General features: G+C 44.0%; 1 protein-coding gene across 2 annotated transcripts in view; it reads right to left on the bottom strand.

Annotated features, from left to right (window-relative positions):
* Positions 1 to 2,976: 2,976 nt before the first annotated feature.
* Positions 2,977 to 14,868, bottom strand: part of LOC139048638 (uncharacterized) — a 257,675-nt gene continuing 245,783 nt past the window's right edge. For both annotated transcript variants that reach the window (XM_070523092.1, XM_070523091.1), the window contains one exon: positions 2,977 to 7,786. The gene's annotated coding sequence lies outside the window, so the exon portion shown is untranslated. The remainder of the gene's footprint in view (positions 7,787 to 14,868) is intronic.

Genomic DNA, 14,868 nt, shown 5'->3' on the forward strand with positions numbered 1-14,868 from the left:
GTTTGCGGCCCCCAGGTCGTGCGCCGCCGGAATTAGAAGGGGTCCTCGGACAATGGAGCCCATTCGCCACCCCTCTTCGCCTTTGAAGAAGGCATTTGCCACCACTGCGGAGCCGTACCACCGGGAGCAGGTGGGCACTCGTGCAATGGAGCATGAGCGCCCCCCCCCCCCCCCTCCTTCCCCTCCTTTGAAGGAGCGGCGACTCTCTTCGCCGGGTATGACACCATCGCACGGGCGCCTACCATTGGCTGAAAGTGGCGTCATCTGAGCGGACTCTCCCATTGGTCAAACATGACGTGACTTATAGTGCTCGATGGGTTTATAAGAAGCCTTCCAGAGAGACCTGAGCATTCTGGGACATTCCCTGTTTCCCTGATTCACCTCTCTCGAACTTCTTGCCGCGGGCCGCAGCGTCCGAGTTGCTGCCGGCCCGTAATGACTGTACGACTGGTACTTGACGTCTCACCTCCTTGTAAATAATGTAGAATAAACCCTCCCAAGTTTGGTTTTCATCCCGAAGTCCGTCCCTTGTTGTGCCATTACCACAAGCCCGGATTCCGAATCTGCAAGATGCGGAATCTATCCTGCGAGCGCCATAATTCTCCCTTCACAAGACAAGATGCTGCGCCGTCGTGCGGGAGAAGCCTCGGCGAGCAGCGTGTTTGGACGTGTCCGCGTGTGCCAGACAGCCCGGCGCCGCACCTCCCTTTGCCTGGAGGTCACCGCGCGCGCGAACTTTGAACCGGGTGGCCAGCGCGGTCGCTGGTTGGACCCCTCGGACGACCGTCGTGTGCTGACTTTGTATTGGGCCGTTTGAGTGACAATGGTCCTCGGGGATTATAAAAGCAGCGACACGCCGCTCGAAAACAGGATCCGCCAACCCACCGGGAGAGAGTGTCGCTCCCGACTGGGGTGAGATGTGTCACGCGTTTTCGCCGGACGTCGTCGTGCGAGAACAGTCGCGTTTGTTGTGAGCACTCGGCCCCAGTGCCGACCCGTTCATGTCCTGTATGATAACCTGTAGATAATGTATAAAGTCCCTTTTGTTATTCTCATCGACGCCAGGCTCGGAGTCTTCGCTACCAACGCTCTGTCACGAAACGGGTGACGAGCGCTACGGGACCACAAAGCCGTAATCGTGGTGCAGCGGTACAAGTTCGTAACACTGGTGGCACCGGTTGGGTGTCGTAACACTGGTGGCACCGGTTGGAAGTTCGTAACACCCTCAACCCCTACAATGTGTAACGAAGAGTGTTAACCTGTTAGTGTTCGTGGTGTCTGGAAATTTTTTTTGTGTGTGTGTATGTATGAATGGAATTATTTTGATTCCCACTTTTCTGTACTCCCCCCTTCAATAATGCCCGTTTGGGCACTGTAGGTATTGTAAATAAATAATAGCAAGTGCTGGCGTGCCTCAGTGGTAGAATAGCTCACTACCACGCGGCAGGCATGGGTTCAATTATGGCGGGAATCGGGTATTTCTTTTCTCATTCCCAGTGATAGCTGCTACGAACACCTGTGGCATCGGACACGATCACCAATTGAAACAGCTATTGGAGTGAGCCCATAACAGCTTCCACTGTAAAATTATTGTGGCCTAATGGTTAGAGCATTGGGCGGCCATGCGTAGAAACAAACGTTCAATAGGGTACACAATTTAATTTTTTACATCGAAGTTGTGTATGGCTAGCCGATTCGTCCGTCCGCCCGTCTGTCACCTGAATGCTGAAAACTTCTCTGGCACAATTCCAAACGCATATGCGCAAAAAAAAAGGCGCACGATTGACTGTGCCAGTAGCGCCATTGCTCTCCATCGCAGCTGAATGCGCACGCAACAGTTTCTGTCCAGCTCCGAAATCGGTAGGCCATGCTCATGCGTTCTCCTGAGATGCAGGCAGCTTTCGATCAGCAGCGTCGCGAGCAGAACCGGGAACGAGTTTGTCTACGCCGAGCCAATGCTGCAGCCCGGGCACAAGAACAGGCTCGTGCAGCTGAGCACAAGCAGCAACTGCGTACCGAGGATCCAGCAGCCTACCAAGCCGTCCTTTAATGAACCGTCAGGATTAACCCAGTGACAAACGCCGGGGCCGCACGTTTCAGCTTCACTGGTTAACCATCTGTACGGAGTGCTTTGGCGGCGACTTTCGAATGTATGAGTTAATCAGCAATACAGTAGCAGCCACGGTCAAAAAAGTCCGGGAGGGTTCGCAAAGAAAGCTTCGCTTTAAAAGCCAATGATGATTCAGTTGTCACGACGAAATTTTGCGCTTCCAAAAAAACCAAAGTTCGTGTTCTTATACGTCTTATACTTCCAGCGTTTTATATAAGCAAATGCTGGATTGGACGACACCACTTTCTAATATGGTTGCTTTCTTTTGTGTGCCCACCGTAGCTGTATAGCATTCAACTCTGTCAATTCATATTTGTGTAAAAATGACAATTGCTTTTTCCCACATGCTGGGGAACCCATTCTGCCTCCTCCCAACACACAAGAAACATGTGCGGTGTTTGCGTAGTAACATCGTACATATCCTTACTGCCACACACAAAATTTTGCTGTCACAATGATGTTGATGACGCCGTGTCCAGTACTTTGAGATTACTTTTAAAATAAAAGCAAAACATCTTTCAAGTGTCCCCCAAGTTAAACCCTTGCTAAGTTCTATCCTTAATACGGAAGATGCATGCAGTAGAGTTTCGGAAACTTCAAAAATATGCCACTGCTCCTTTAATTTCACTAAGTAAGCACAGTGCCAGCACACTCTCTTAAATCCAGAAACTCGTTCGCTCTGTGGGCTAAATACTGTTGCAGAGAGAATGAAAGTGCTCACAAAATGGCGCAGCTTTGGTCAAACATTTTATTCTGCCGTTCCAACACTGAATACGGCCACAATATCATCCGTTGTCATAGAACAGCTGTATGGTACAGTAAAATATATATGTGTTCTTATATATATATATATGTATGTATGTATGTATGTATATATATATATATATATATATCTTGTATTTACAGGAGAACAGCAGTGTGGCCATACGCAGTTTCTATTTATACACACAGACGCAAGGACGCATTCGCTCTTAATGTTCTTGCTTCACGTTCTGTTCACTGAACAACATGCACTGGACAGTCCCCTTTCCACACAAATTGCCTCTCACATGGAAGAGAAATACTGAAGATCCCAAAGGCTCCTTCCTTCCTTTCTTTCTACAGTGTGTTGATGCCGGTGTGTGAAGTGTAGTGCAGATGGTTGCAACATTATGCTTTGAGACGTGCCGGTCTGCACCTTGATTACTGCGATGCCATCCAAAAATCAATTATTGTTAAAGAACTAGGTTTTTCAAACATCAAATAATAGAGACAAGTGCTGCTATTTACAAAACTTCTGGCATCAATAAAGCACTGAACCAGAATTCCGATATGCAGCAAACAATCACTAGGATGTGGATGTGGTACAGTTCTTGTTTAGTGAATAAATTTTATGCTAAGGTTATGGTGGAAGCATATATTCACTGAAGTGACTTCAATGTTATTTGGTAGATCATGTGCAAGCTTTATAACGAGTGTTTTTGCTTCATCTTCCAGTTATGTCGAAGTTGCAGAGGTCACCTTCTGTATCATAATATGTCCTGAAGACCAAAGTTTGCAAAGGAACACCGACAAAGCTTGTACAATACAGCTAAAGGAAAACAATCATTACACACAATATCATCTACAAGACAAGTAATATGCTACATTAATGGCAACAGACATTTCAGTAGAGCACTCTGTTGATCATTTTTGTTCAACAGAACACTGCAATCGACCAAAGAATGCTTCAGCAAAAAATGAATGACTAGTTGCACGCAGGCGACAACACACAATTCAAGTTAGGTGTCTTCACATGTGCAAGCAAGCTTATAGAGTTTGTGATATGTTTTTATGAAAAAGGAATATGGAGGTGTGTCACAACAAAGTAAACAATCACTACTGCGTCATGTTTATTTGCAGAGTGACTATGCCACATCAGCAAAGTCTAAAATCCCAGCCTAGCCTTGCTTACAATCTAACTTTCCTTTAGTGCTAAACACAAGAAGACATGTCCTCAAGCTTCTAAAAGATTAAGATGTGAATTTCTCACTCTGCACAAATAGGTGAGGACATATACAAGGCTCATTGGCCTTACATATACAACTTTTGGCAAAACAATCTTTTTTGATCCCGAAGCTATACAAGAAAATGAAAACATATGTGCATTAGAACTTTTGTAATTGTAATACCAGAACCTATATAAAATCTGTAGCCATAATCCTGTTTTCAGCTCATTTTTAACAGTAGACTGAGTAAATAATGCAAAGCTAACTGATTCAGCTACAGTGTAATCTGGTGCTTTGTTGTTTTGGCCTGCCTAAAAAATGCGTATAAAACAACACACGGGCTTTTCACACTAGTAAATGAATGCTCATGACAGGGAAGCGCCAGTAACAAAACTGCACTGATGCAAAAGATTTGAGCCAGCTATAAGCAATGTTTGTTTGCTGGCGGTACAATTCCACCAGTTGCTTCACTGATTTCCTATAAGACTACACACAAACCTTAAATAACTCTTTCCTGTTTGATCAAGGCCTCACAAGAATCTTATCACAAACAGCATTTTAGATTTCATTTTTTTACACACTTGATTCCAATAGCACAAGATATTTTGTCTAAGACCCTGCATTGGCCAATGGATAGGCCAGCCCAGCCTCCTGCCATAAAGTACCAGTTCGTTTCAATTACAATTACCAAAATAAAAGCCCTTCACTATACATGAGCAAACCGGTGCTTGCCAATTTATTTGAGCAGAGACAGAGCATAAACTGGGCATTGGACCAGCCAGGTGATGGCACTAGGAAACAAATGGGTGCAAGATTCAATGCGAGCCAGGACAATGTAATTATTCTATTCCAATTCTTTTACTTTTTGTGTTTCGTCAGTGGTCTGAACATTCTGCCAATGTTTTCACCAAGATCAGCCAGTCCTCAGTGGCAGATGATAAAGGAATGAAATAAAGCAAAGAAATCCTCACATTACACCGGCCCTGCTTTCTAGTATGGCACCAAGAACACAAGCTACACTGCCAGAACAAGAAAGCAAGCAACACTATCGGCGATATAATTCCACACAAAGCACACAGGTTGTTGACCAAAGAGCATGCCTTTACAATAAGCTGAAAAAGAAATGATTGAAAAAGCTGTTTTTGTTCTTATGACAGTGTAACGTAAGTAGACATGTCAGGTCTTTGACATGCAGGCACAGCATGCATCAACATAAATGCAAAGCATAATGAGTAGTGCTAATCTCTTCTTGGTCAGAGTATCTACAGAAATCATCATACGTTTCAGGTAGGCTTAAGGAAGAAGTTGAAACCTTAATGTTTACTAATTACCATCACTACTGATGGAAAAAAAATGTGAGCAGGTGCAGCAAAGATTAGGACAGTTGCTTCTTGCAGATAATAGAAAAAAATGCCAACGAATAAACTTCTGATGAAAACTACAGCACCTAAAGGCAACGCTAAAGTTGAGCTTCATATAGGTTGATACAGTGTGTGCAAGGATGAGAACATTTCTTAAAAGATGCCATAAAGATATCTGTAATCTGCATGTGTCAGAAAGCCTTACTTTTTATTTTTGTTTTCAATTACATTTATACGGGGTGTGTTTTCTAGACCATGCAGAATCGATAAGTATCGCTTGTGCCAGGTAATGTGATTTTAATCCTTGAGCAGAATTACTCTCAGTGGCAGACATTACTTGTACAGAAATCAAAATGCATATTCGACTAATTGAAAAAAATTCACTAAAACTGTTTGATGAATTACTTTACAGCACATACTGCAATGTACTTATTGAGGCTGGTGAGTTTGCAACGCATGCCCACTTTGAACGAATTAAGGATTGCACGGTTTTCGAGATGTGTGCCATAAAACTTGTACTAGAAATGCACTAATGTTGCGCTTACTTTTTCTTAAAGTAACAAACCGCTGCTCTATGCATTAAAGCACAAAAGTAACTGGACCACCCATGTATTTCATCATCACATACTTTAGAAGGAATATTTTGAAATTAGTGTCATCCTCAAGATTAATTCCAAGTGAATATGCCTTGCAAACTTACCAGCTGCAATTCATGAATTGCAATATGTGCTGCACAGTAACTAATTAAAAAGTCAATCTGTGAATATTTGTGATTTAGTCAATTATGCATTTCAATTCATCGTAGAAGTAATGTCCGCCTCTTTGAGTAATCCATCTCAATGACTAGAATTACGCTATCTGCCACCTGCAATTTTTATAAATTGTGTACGGTCTAAAAAGAACACCCGGTATTTTCAGCATTCACTTGTCAGCTTAAGATTAGGGCCTTCAAGAACTAACAGTACATAGAAAGTGTAAAAACAAATGAAAAATAAAAACATTTATTAGGGTATCCAATACGCTTCGAAAAGTGAAGCTGCCCAAACTAATATTTAACTACGCTCAACCACAAACATTTTCTGGTCTTAAAGCAAGAAAATCAGACCACATGATGTTACGCGCAGTAACCAGCATGTGCTTCTTCATCCAATCACAAATTGTTCCCAAGAACTGCTTTGAACAGTTTGCAGCAGAATGATCAGATGACGCAGATGTTATGTATGTACAACTATATTCACAAGCACAAATGCAGTCACAACAGCATCCACATTGCAAGATCCCAAAACCCAAACAGTTAACTTAGCCATGCGAAATAACTTCCTCATACGCTGGAAACCAAGCCTGTGAATACATATTACAATGGCCAATACAACCATGATGTGAAGTAATGCAACAAAATTTAGCATTGTAAATTAATATTTTTTAGGAATTTAGCTCCTACTGTGTACCTAAAAGCCACAGCGGCCAAGAGGTAAGAAATACTCTAACAATTTCATTCTGAAGATGCAGCCACTTAAACCAAAAGCAACACATAAAACATGGTGAGAATCACACATTTTTCTGATATGGTAGGAAATGTTTGGTGATCATAGGCTTATAAAGTGTACACGGAAGTTTGTGTTTGTGTTGAAGCTGCCAATTTTGATGACTATATAAACTGTTTTTGAGAAAACACCATTTATGTAGTGTACAACCATCTTATATTAGCTATAAATGAATATTGCACAATTTTGCACCAGTTCACGTAGTAGGAACACTCTTGACAGTGCACTTCCAGTGCAGAATATATGTGACCAAACGATGATGAGCTTCATATAACACTAACTTTTCACTACAGGTAGATATCTAATGGGCCTAAACACAGCAGTAAAACTAAACTCAATCTTCGGAGGTTGAAGCACTTCAACCAACCACAACCCTTTTTCGTCAAACAGAAGTGCTTGGAAACAACACATGTGATAGCATTCACCCATCATCTGCCCAGCAGTGCGCTGGCAACATGGCAACATTGGATAACAAGCGAGCACTCGGGGGGTAAACAGTGACGCAATGTGCATATCTACACCCACACAACATTTCAAGTGACAGACATGCTCTATACACAGGCACACACATTCAACAGGATAGGCTGATTCACCTCGCACAAGTAGCAGTCTGTTTTCTGCACTTGGTGTGTCTCTCACGACTGTCCCTATGCACATATTCACAAGGCTGTCAGCTCAGGAATCTGGATGCTCAAGGGTTGACTGGCAGATCAAACAGGAGAGAGCTTGGAGACAGTCTTAGATGCCCTGTTCATGCAGTCTCCATAAGGAGTAGCCAGGAGTCTGCAGAAAGTCATGGCATATCTGCAAAAAACAAACAAAAGAAACATATGTTAAAGACAGCAGTTTCAGCAGTAATGCTTTCCACTTACTGTAGTAAGCAGAATGGTGAATTAAAGAGCTAAATTGAATTTTATTTATTTATTTATTTATTTTCATATGCATTCTTAATTTTATTCCAAAGGTTGTGCTTGGACACGAAATATTTTCTGCCACTGCAGTGCAACTAGAATATGTGTTTCACAACTAATTTTTCTCATCCCAAGCCAAATTGTTTGAAAAGGCTTTTTTAATGAAAATATTCTTCATGCAAATGGCAAGTTTTCCAGGAACTACACAGGTGCTGAAAAACCATTGCGAAAGAATATCTCATTAAAAAAAAATTTAAAAGGAACCTCCGAACTTCTAAAGATACAATAAATGTTTTTTAACTTGTAGACAGTACAGAGGTAAAAAGAAAACTGACATTAGGGAGCATGTTTTCACATACTATTATTTCACCTTTGAAAAATTGCTTCTTACCGTTGTTTAACACTGCAGGGGCGCAGTTGTGGCTCATAGCCTGGTTATGCACGAAATTATGGGAGCATATCGCTATCTTAAGAACTCATACGATTGAGTCCGACCTTCAATTGCACAGTCTACTGAGTCTGAACTTTTAAAAGGCATGTAAATTATATTGCTGTCTGCATTTCTGCCATTTTCTCTCTGTTTCTTTTGCACAAGTTTGACTTGGCTAAAGATATTTTGTAACCGTTTGTGCGCTTCATAACCAAATCTTCCAGTTATGAATAAGCCTTGTTGGCCATTATCGTGTGTTCTTACCCGGGGACCTAACATACTATATGTTGAAAAGAAAGAGACACTTTATGACTCGAAATGGCACTGTGCATTTGTAGGTGTTAGTCACAAGCCAAAGAAAGATTAGTGTTTCACTTACTGCCCTGGTTAGGCAATGCCAATCATTTTTGACGGAGATTATCACACATGAAAGTTTAGCACTTGACATGGCAAGAGGTAGTTTCACATTTGACACACGAGCTGAGTTGCTGAGTTGATACATTTAGTTGGAGCGGCTATGCAGAGACTATGAGTGTCCTGGCAGTACAAGCAATACCTTCATCACTGCTGGAAAATATTCAGGAAGCACTGCTGAAGAGTCCTTGCAGTGCTCCTCAGAAATGAGAGCTTGCAAAGGTATTGAAACCCTTCACTGAGGTGCTTACGGAAAAATTGAGGCGAACAGCCATGCTGTGCCATTGCATTTATACAAGAAACACTGAACCTTGGAGAAGCAACCTGAGACTACTGAGTGCCCACAAGCAAGTGCTCATGAATTCGGCACTTCTGAGGATGATGAACATGTAGTTGCTGTCTGCCCATCGCAATGTGCATGGGTCTCATCAACCCTGCTGGCACCAGAGGACTCTACAGCTTAACTGTGTGGGAATTACCGCCATCTTAATAAAGTCAAAGTGAGACATCAACCCTCTTTCTGCAGCTGCGCCAGTCACATTTCTTGGAAATGCACATGTACTCAGTATGCTTCACTATTGTGTGTTTCTGTGAATAAAAATGGGCCCAGTAGGCATTCCTAAATGTGTTCTTACAAGCTCTGAAGGGGAAAATTGGCATCCACGTGAATTGTAGCACGACGCTAGAAAAGAAACCCACACAGGTTTCTCAGAAAGAATGCTTTGCAGTTAAGGAAAAATTCATCCTGGTCCAGGATTCAAACGCGGCAACAACCCCTTTCTGGCGTGGTTTCTGGAGCTAACCAGGGATCAGCAGATCACAGAATGAGGGTGAATGGACATCTCAAAGCATTGCGACACAGAATATGACAAATCAGTTCTACGGAATCCCGCAAGGTTTCCTCCACCTTGCAGGCTTCCACAGAATTGATTTACCGTATTCAGTGTCCCAATGCCTCGAGTTGTCGATTACTTTGCCCTCGCTCTGCAATCGACAAGCTTCCTGGTTAGCTCAGATATTGGGACGACCGTCCGGAAAGGCGTTGGTCCCGGGTTCGAGTCTCAGACCAGGACGAATTCTTCTTGAATTGGGAGGATTTCTTTCTGAGAAATTAGGATGAGTTTTCTTTGTAGCTTCATGCTACAATTCGGGTGGATGCCAATTTTTCCCTTTTGTGTACTTTGCTTTACCTAGTGGGCTTCTGCAGAACTGATTTGCCATATTCGGAGCTTTGAAGGTTTGTATATATGTCCCCATGCATCACATTTGGTGTGGAGAACTTTCCGTTTTAGCAATTAATGGATATTATGCTAGACTATGTCCACTATAGCATACACGGAAGATGTTATCTTCTTGCATCTTTTTGAGGAACATCATGTGCACTTTATGAAAGACCTAGCAAGTGAGTTGATTCGCTTGGCTTTGCAGTTGATAAATGACATCTCTCAGTGCGAGGCTTGAAGCTGAACATCCAATCCCACAACACATTATGAGTCTGCAGCATTTTCTAAACATAATGCTTCTTGTCGTGAACTTATTCCACAGGACACGAAGCTAAGCTGCACATCTTACAGCTACTTTACAGCTTCCAAATTCGAACAGACCATTCAAAATGCAAAAAGACCAAGTTAGTACCGTCTAGACACACTTCTTGAATGGACATTATTCTTGCAGTTCTTGCAAGCTCAAATGGAGCACAGTGTGGCCTGACTGCATGGCTAATTAGGAGACCGTGAGAGGAACCGTGTGGGACCAACGCGTTGGTGATGCGTGGGCACGATTCACAGAAGCCACTGTCGACAGACTCAGACAATGTTCACTCTCATCTTTCGCTGTACTCGTTCGCTCGGTTAATGCTGATGCTTGCCGCAGGAACGGGCGCCTAAGACCTGCGCTCAAAAACATTTATCGGCTGATTTGATAACGCTGCTGGGTGAGGAAAGTTCTTGCAGTAAGAGTCATGAGAAGATATGCCAGGCAGCTGCTTGACCAGGGATAAGGCACAATGTGCTAAATATGGTAGGAGCTGTCTGTGTAGGTGAATACCCCTGGGTATAGCCTGCAAAAAGTCAGTTGATGGCAAATAGTGGCCAGTGATGTAAGGGGCCTGCATCCCTGAAGCCTACGAGGGAACCGCTACTTATTGGTCAAAACACCACCTCGCAAAGTGGGATAAGCTATTGCTGCTGCACATTCTGAACACATAGAAAATTGCAAGTATGTAATGTTGGTATTGACACAGTTCAGCATTCCTGCATAGCTAATTGCATGTGATTGCACGTTTCTCCAGCAAGCTGTTAGCAAGGAAGCTTGCGTGGCACTGGAGCGATGCATAAAAGGACGGTGACTTACAATCCCCCAGCAGCAAACACAAATAGGTAAATAGTAATTTGAAAAATTTGATGATTCCACATAAAGAGACACACGAATACTGTGATGCAAATTTGCCCAAGATAAAAACGACAGTTAAATGTTACACTGGCTTTGCTTCAGCAATGCTTAACTTTTGGGCACAATGAATCACTTCTTCCCAAGATGGTTCATCTCGCAACGCACGAAGCTTTGCACACACACTTTTTCTGCACCTTCAAAATGGTTGACGGGTGGAATGAGGATGCCCATACGTCGCTTGTACAGCGCAGGCTGAGCAGTACAACAGGTCTAGGTGCGTTGGATAATTTTTATGCGAAGCATATTACGAGAGCTCAACCCAGCTCCTCAGGCGCGGCGGTGTCGCCTTGAAACCACGTGACACCTTGACGTCACGACAGAGGAGAAGTGGCTTTGGCTCAACTCTTGCAAGACGGGCTGGGTGGGAATCGAACCAGGGTCTCCGGAGTGTGGGACGGAGACGCTACCACTGAGCCACGAGTACGATGCTTCAAAGCGGTACAAAAGCGCCTCTAGTAAATGCGGTGTTGCCTTAGAAACGAGCTGTTTCTAAGGCGTGCGTCTCTTGCTCAGGCGCACATTTCGTTGCCGCGCCGAACGCTGCTTTGCTCGACGCTCACAGCGTCCAATGCGGGGCGCGTAGTCGCTGCCCTGTAGCCCATTGTCTTACACCCCTTGGCGGGTCGACGGGAACGCTGTCGCGTTCCACTCTTGAAGGCGAAGCAGTAATGCATGAGTTGTTTCTCCGTCTAGCCGAACCAAATATAGCCAAGCAACAGCAGTTCACCAGGCTAAACAGTGGTTCAGCAACTAAAATAAAGGCTAGTATGCTTCGCATCCTGGGCTTAACCTTACCTAAGCCACAGCCTTTTTTTCTTCACAATCTGCTTCTACGCTGCATGCATGTCATCAAGGATATGTCAGGGAGATCTTCCAACTCACTATCCCCTAAGTGGATGGAAAGTGTACAATGACGGAGAAACTGTTTCTGTTTGTTATGTAACAAGCTCTGGGACTGCAGCAGAGCTGAAGATGCAGGTCCAATACAGATTGAAAACTTCAAAGCTTATTATCCTCCTTATTTGTTGTTTCATTGTGCATACAGACTGTTTCGGACACAGTGCCCAGGCTGTGCACAACAATCCTTGAGATCACCCACAAAGCGAAGCTAGTCGTACACTGATGTGTGGCTATTTTTCATCAACTGCCTGTTCCTGCCCTGACCTTTTCGCTGAACTTTCACAATTTGGCAGGTCTTTGACACAATTTACTTGCAGCAATGGAGGAAAGAGTGGGGTACCTCAATGACCTTACTGCAGGAACTACCACTTGTGGGGCACTTGAATGTGGCTCAAGCAGCGACGCATGCTTTCAGGGTGCCCAGCTTGTTAGAGCTGGCATGGCTTCAATGTAAGAGATAGGTGCCAAACAACAACCCATTCTAAGAGCTCTGGTTCATTCTTGGGACTACAGCCGAGTCCATCAACTCATATCTCCACATACCACATTCACGGGGTGATTGTCTGCCACTTTGCAGCTTGGATCACATTTCTTGCCTTGCACTTTTGCATCACCAAACACATTTAGTGATACATATATGCATATACTGTAGATTTGTATGTAGCTTGACATTTGAAAAGTTGTGCTAAAAACGAGTAAATGGTTATTACTGTCCCACATGTAGCCTGCCCTGCTTCGAGCGGGTGACATATATCTTTTTTTACTTAGGAATTTTAGAATAGCTGATGTGCAAATTGTTACAAAAAGCCAATGAAACAATGCAGTGTAGCTGAGCTTAGCAAACACTTCCAACTATAAGCACTTTTTATTCCCCCGCCCTACTTAAGCTCCAAACATAACACTCCAAGAAAGCGTTATGTTTATGAGAAACTGGTTTGTGTCTAGGAAAAGGTTTTCAGGGGAACCTATTTGACCAAGGTTATTTTTAAGCGCAATGAGGACCAGACACAAGAACACACACACAGGACACACAGCACCATGTGTGTCTTCTTGTGTCTGGGCTTATTTGCAGTAAAGAAAAACTCAGATAACGATAGTGTATTAACAAGCCTGCATTGTTACTCTGGTCAGACTTATTTGAAATCACACGACAGGGTTGTCTCGTGCAGTTGCTGAAGCCGTGTGCGCTCTCATAATATGAAACTATAGAACTCAACGGTGTAGTGGACGCACGCAATCTATGGGTGTACGCACTGAGGCTCGGCCGCAAAGCGGAGCTGCGGTGCCTTGGCGCAGGTTGCCACATTTGTGGTTGCACCTCAGCAGACGGCAGCATGTTCTGCCCGGTGTTGCTGTGCAAAGGCATATTGTTTTATAGTGTGTAGTTCCGCTTCAACAAGAAAACTACTGTTAAATGTTTTACTGAATATGCTGTGTGAATGTGCATTGTAGTGAGCTTGGTGGTGTAGGTGTGAGCATCACCTAAATATGTCAATCAATGTCCGAGTATGTGCTGTTAGATATGGAGCTGTTTCCTGCGCCTACTTTCGAGTTCCCCAAACCACTTCGAATCGCAGCACAGCTAATTGAGGAATGCAGAAGCAGGGGTGCCACATTCCTGAGGCAGGACACTTGCAAACAAGTTCGTACGCCGCCGGGATTAGAAGGGGCCCTCGGACAATAGAGCCCAATTGTCGCCCCTCTTCTCCTTTGAAGAAGGCATTTGCCACCACTGCGGAGCCGTACCACCGGGAGCAGGTGGGCCCTTGTACAATGGAGCATGAGCGCCCCCCCCCCCCCCCCCTCCTCCACCTCATAAGAAGTGCATTGCAAGTCTGCGAGGCAAGACTGCAGAGAGCCGCCAGGTGTGACAACGCGATACGGGTGCCAACCATTGGCTGAAAATGGCGTCACCTGAGCGGACTCTCCCATTGGTCGAACATGACGCGACTTCCAGTCCTCGAAGGGTTTAAAAGAAGCATTCCAGAGAGACCAGAGCATTCCCTGATTCCCTGATTCACCTCTCTCGAACTTCTTGCCGCGAGCCGCAGCGTCCGAGTTGCTGCCGGCCCGTAATGACTGTACGAATGTTACTTGAGTCTCACCTCCTTGTAAATAATGTCAAATAAACCCTCCCAAGTTTGGTTTTCATCCCGAAGTCCGTCCCTCAACCCCTACAGTGCTCATGGGTCCAGACGCATTAGCAGTGCATGGCATGGTTGACTGCGCTTTTTCTAGCAGGTGCCAAGAAACAAGCAGAAATATGTCAGTATTCGATGTCAGAATTCTAGGGCAAGATTCTATGACATGCTCATGTAACTGAATGTGTGAACAGGCATTTGCGTTTACAAGCGTACAGTTTATTTAACTCCGTCGGACTTCAGCAACAGCCCGTATTCCTGCTGCTACTTCTTCCTAAATGTACAAAGGCACCCTTTACAGTGGAAGATGAACAGCTTATCACCACAGTGTTCCACAGGCTGGTGTAAAAGCATAATCACATGTTAGTGATTTTACCAGTGTTCATGGTGATGCAAAGACCTGAAAAAGCGACAATGAAGCTTGGCATCTGGCTTACTGCTACTCATTGCCCTGTCGATCAGTGGATTCGAGACGACTGTAAGATGTTGGTGGTAAAATGGTGTGCTAGCTAATATGACTAACTTTTTCGCATTTTCGAAAGACGATGACATTGTCATCACAAAAGAGTTTCACCTTCTGTGATAAGAGATGTGATCGAACTCTCGAAGTTATGCACTTGAATGGTTGTGATTGCAATG

Source organism: Dermacentor albipictus, chromosome 8 (genome assembly GCF_038994185.2).
Source record: "Dermacentor albipictus isolate Rhodes 1998 colony chromosome 8, USDA_Dalb.pri_finalv2, whole genome shotgun sequence".
NCBI classification, from domain to species: Eukaryota; Metazoa; Arthropoda; class Arachnida; order Ixodida; family Ixodidae; genus Dermacentor; species Dermacentor albipictus.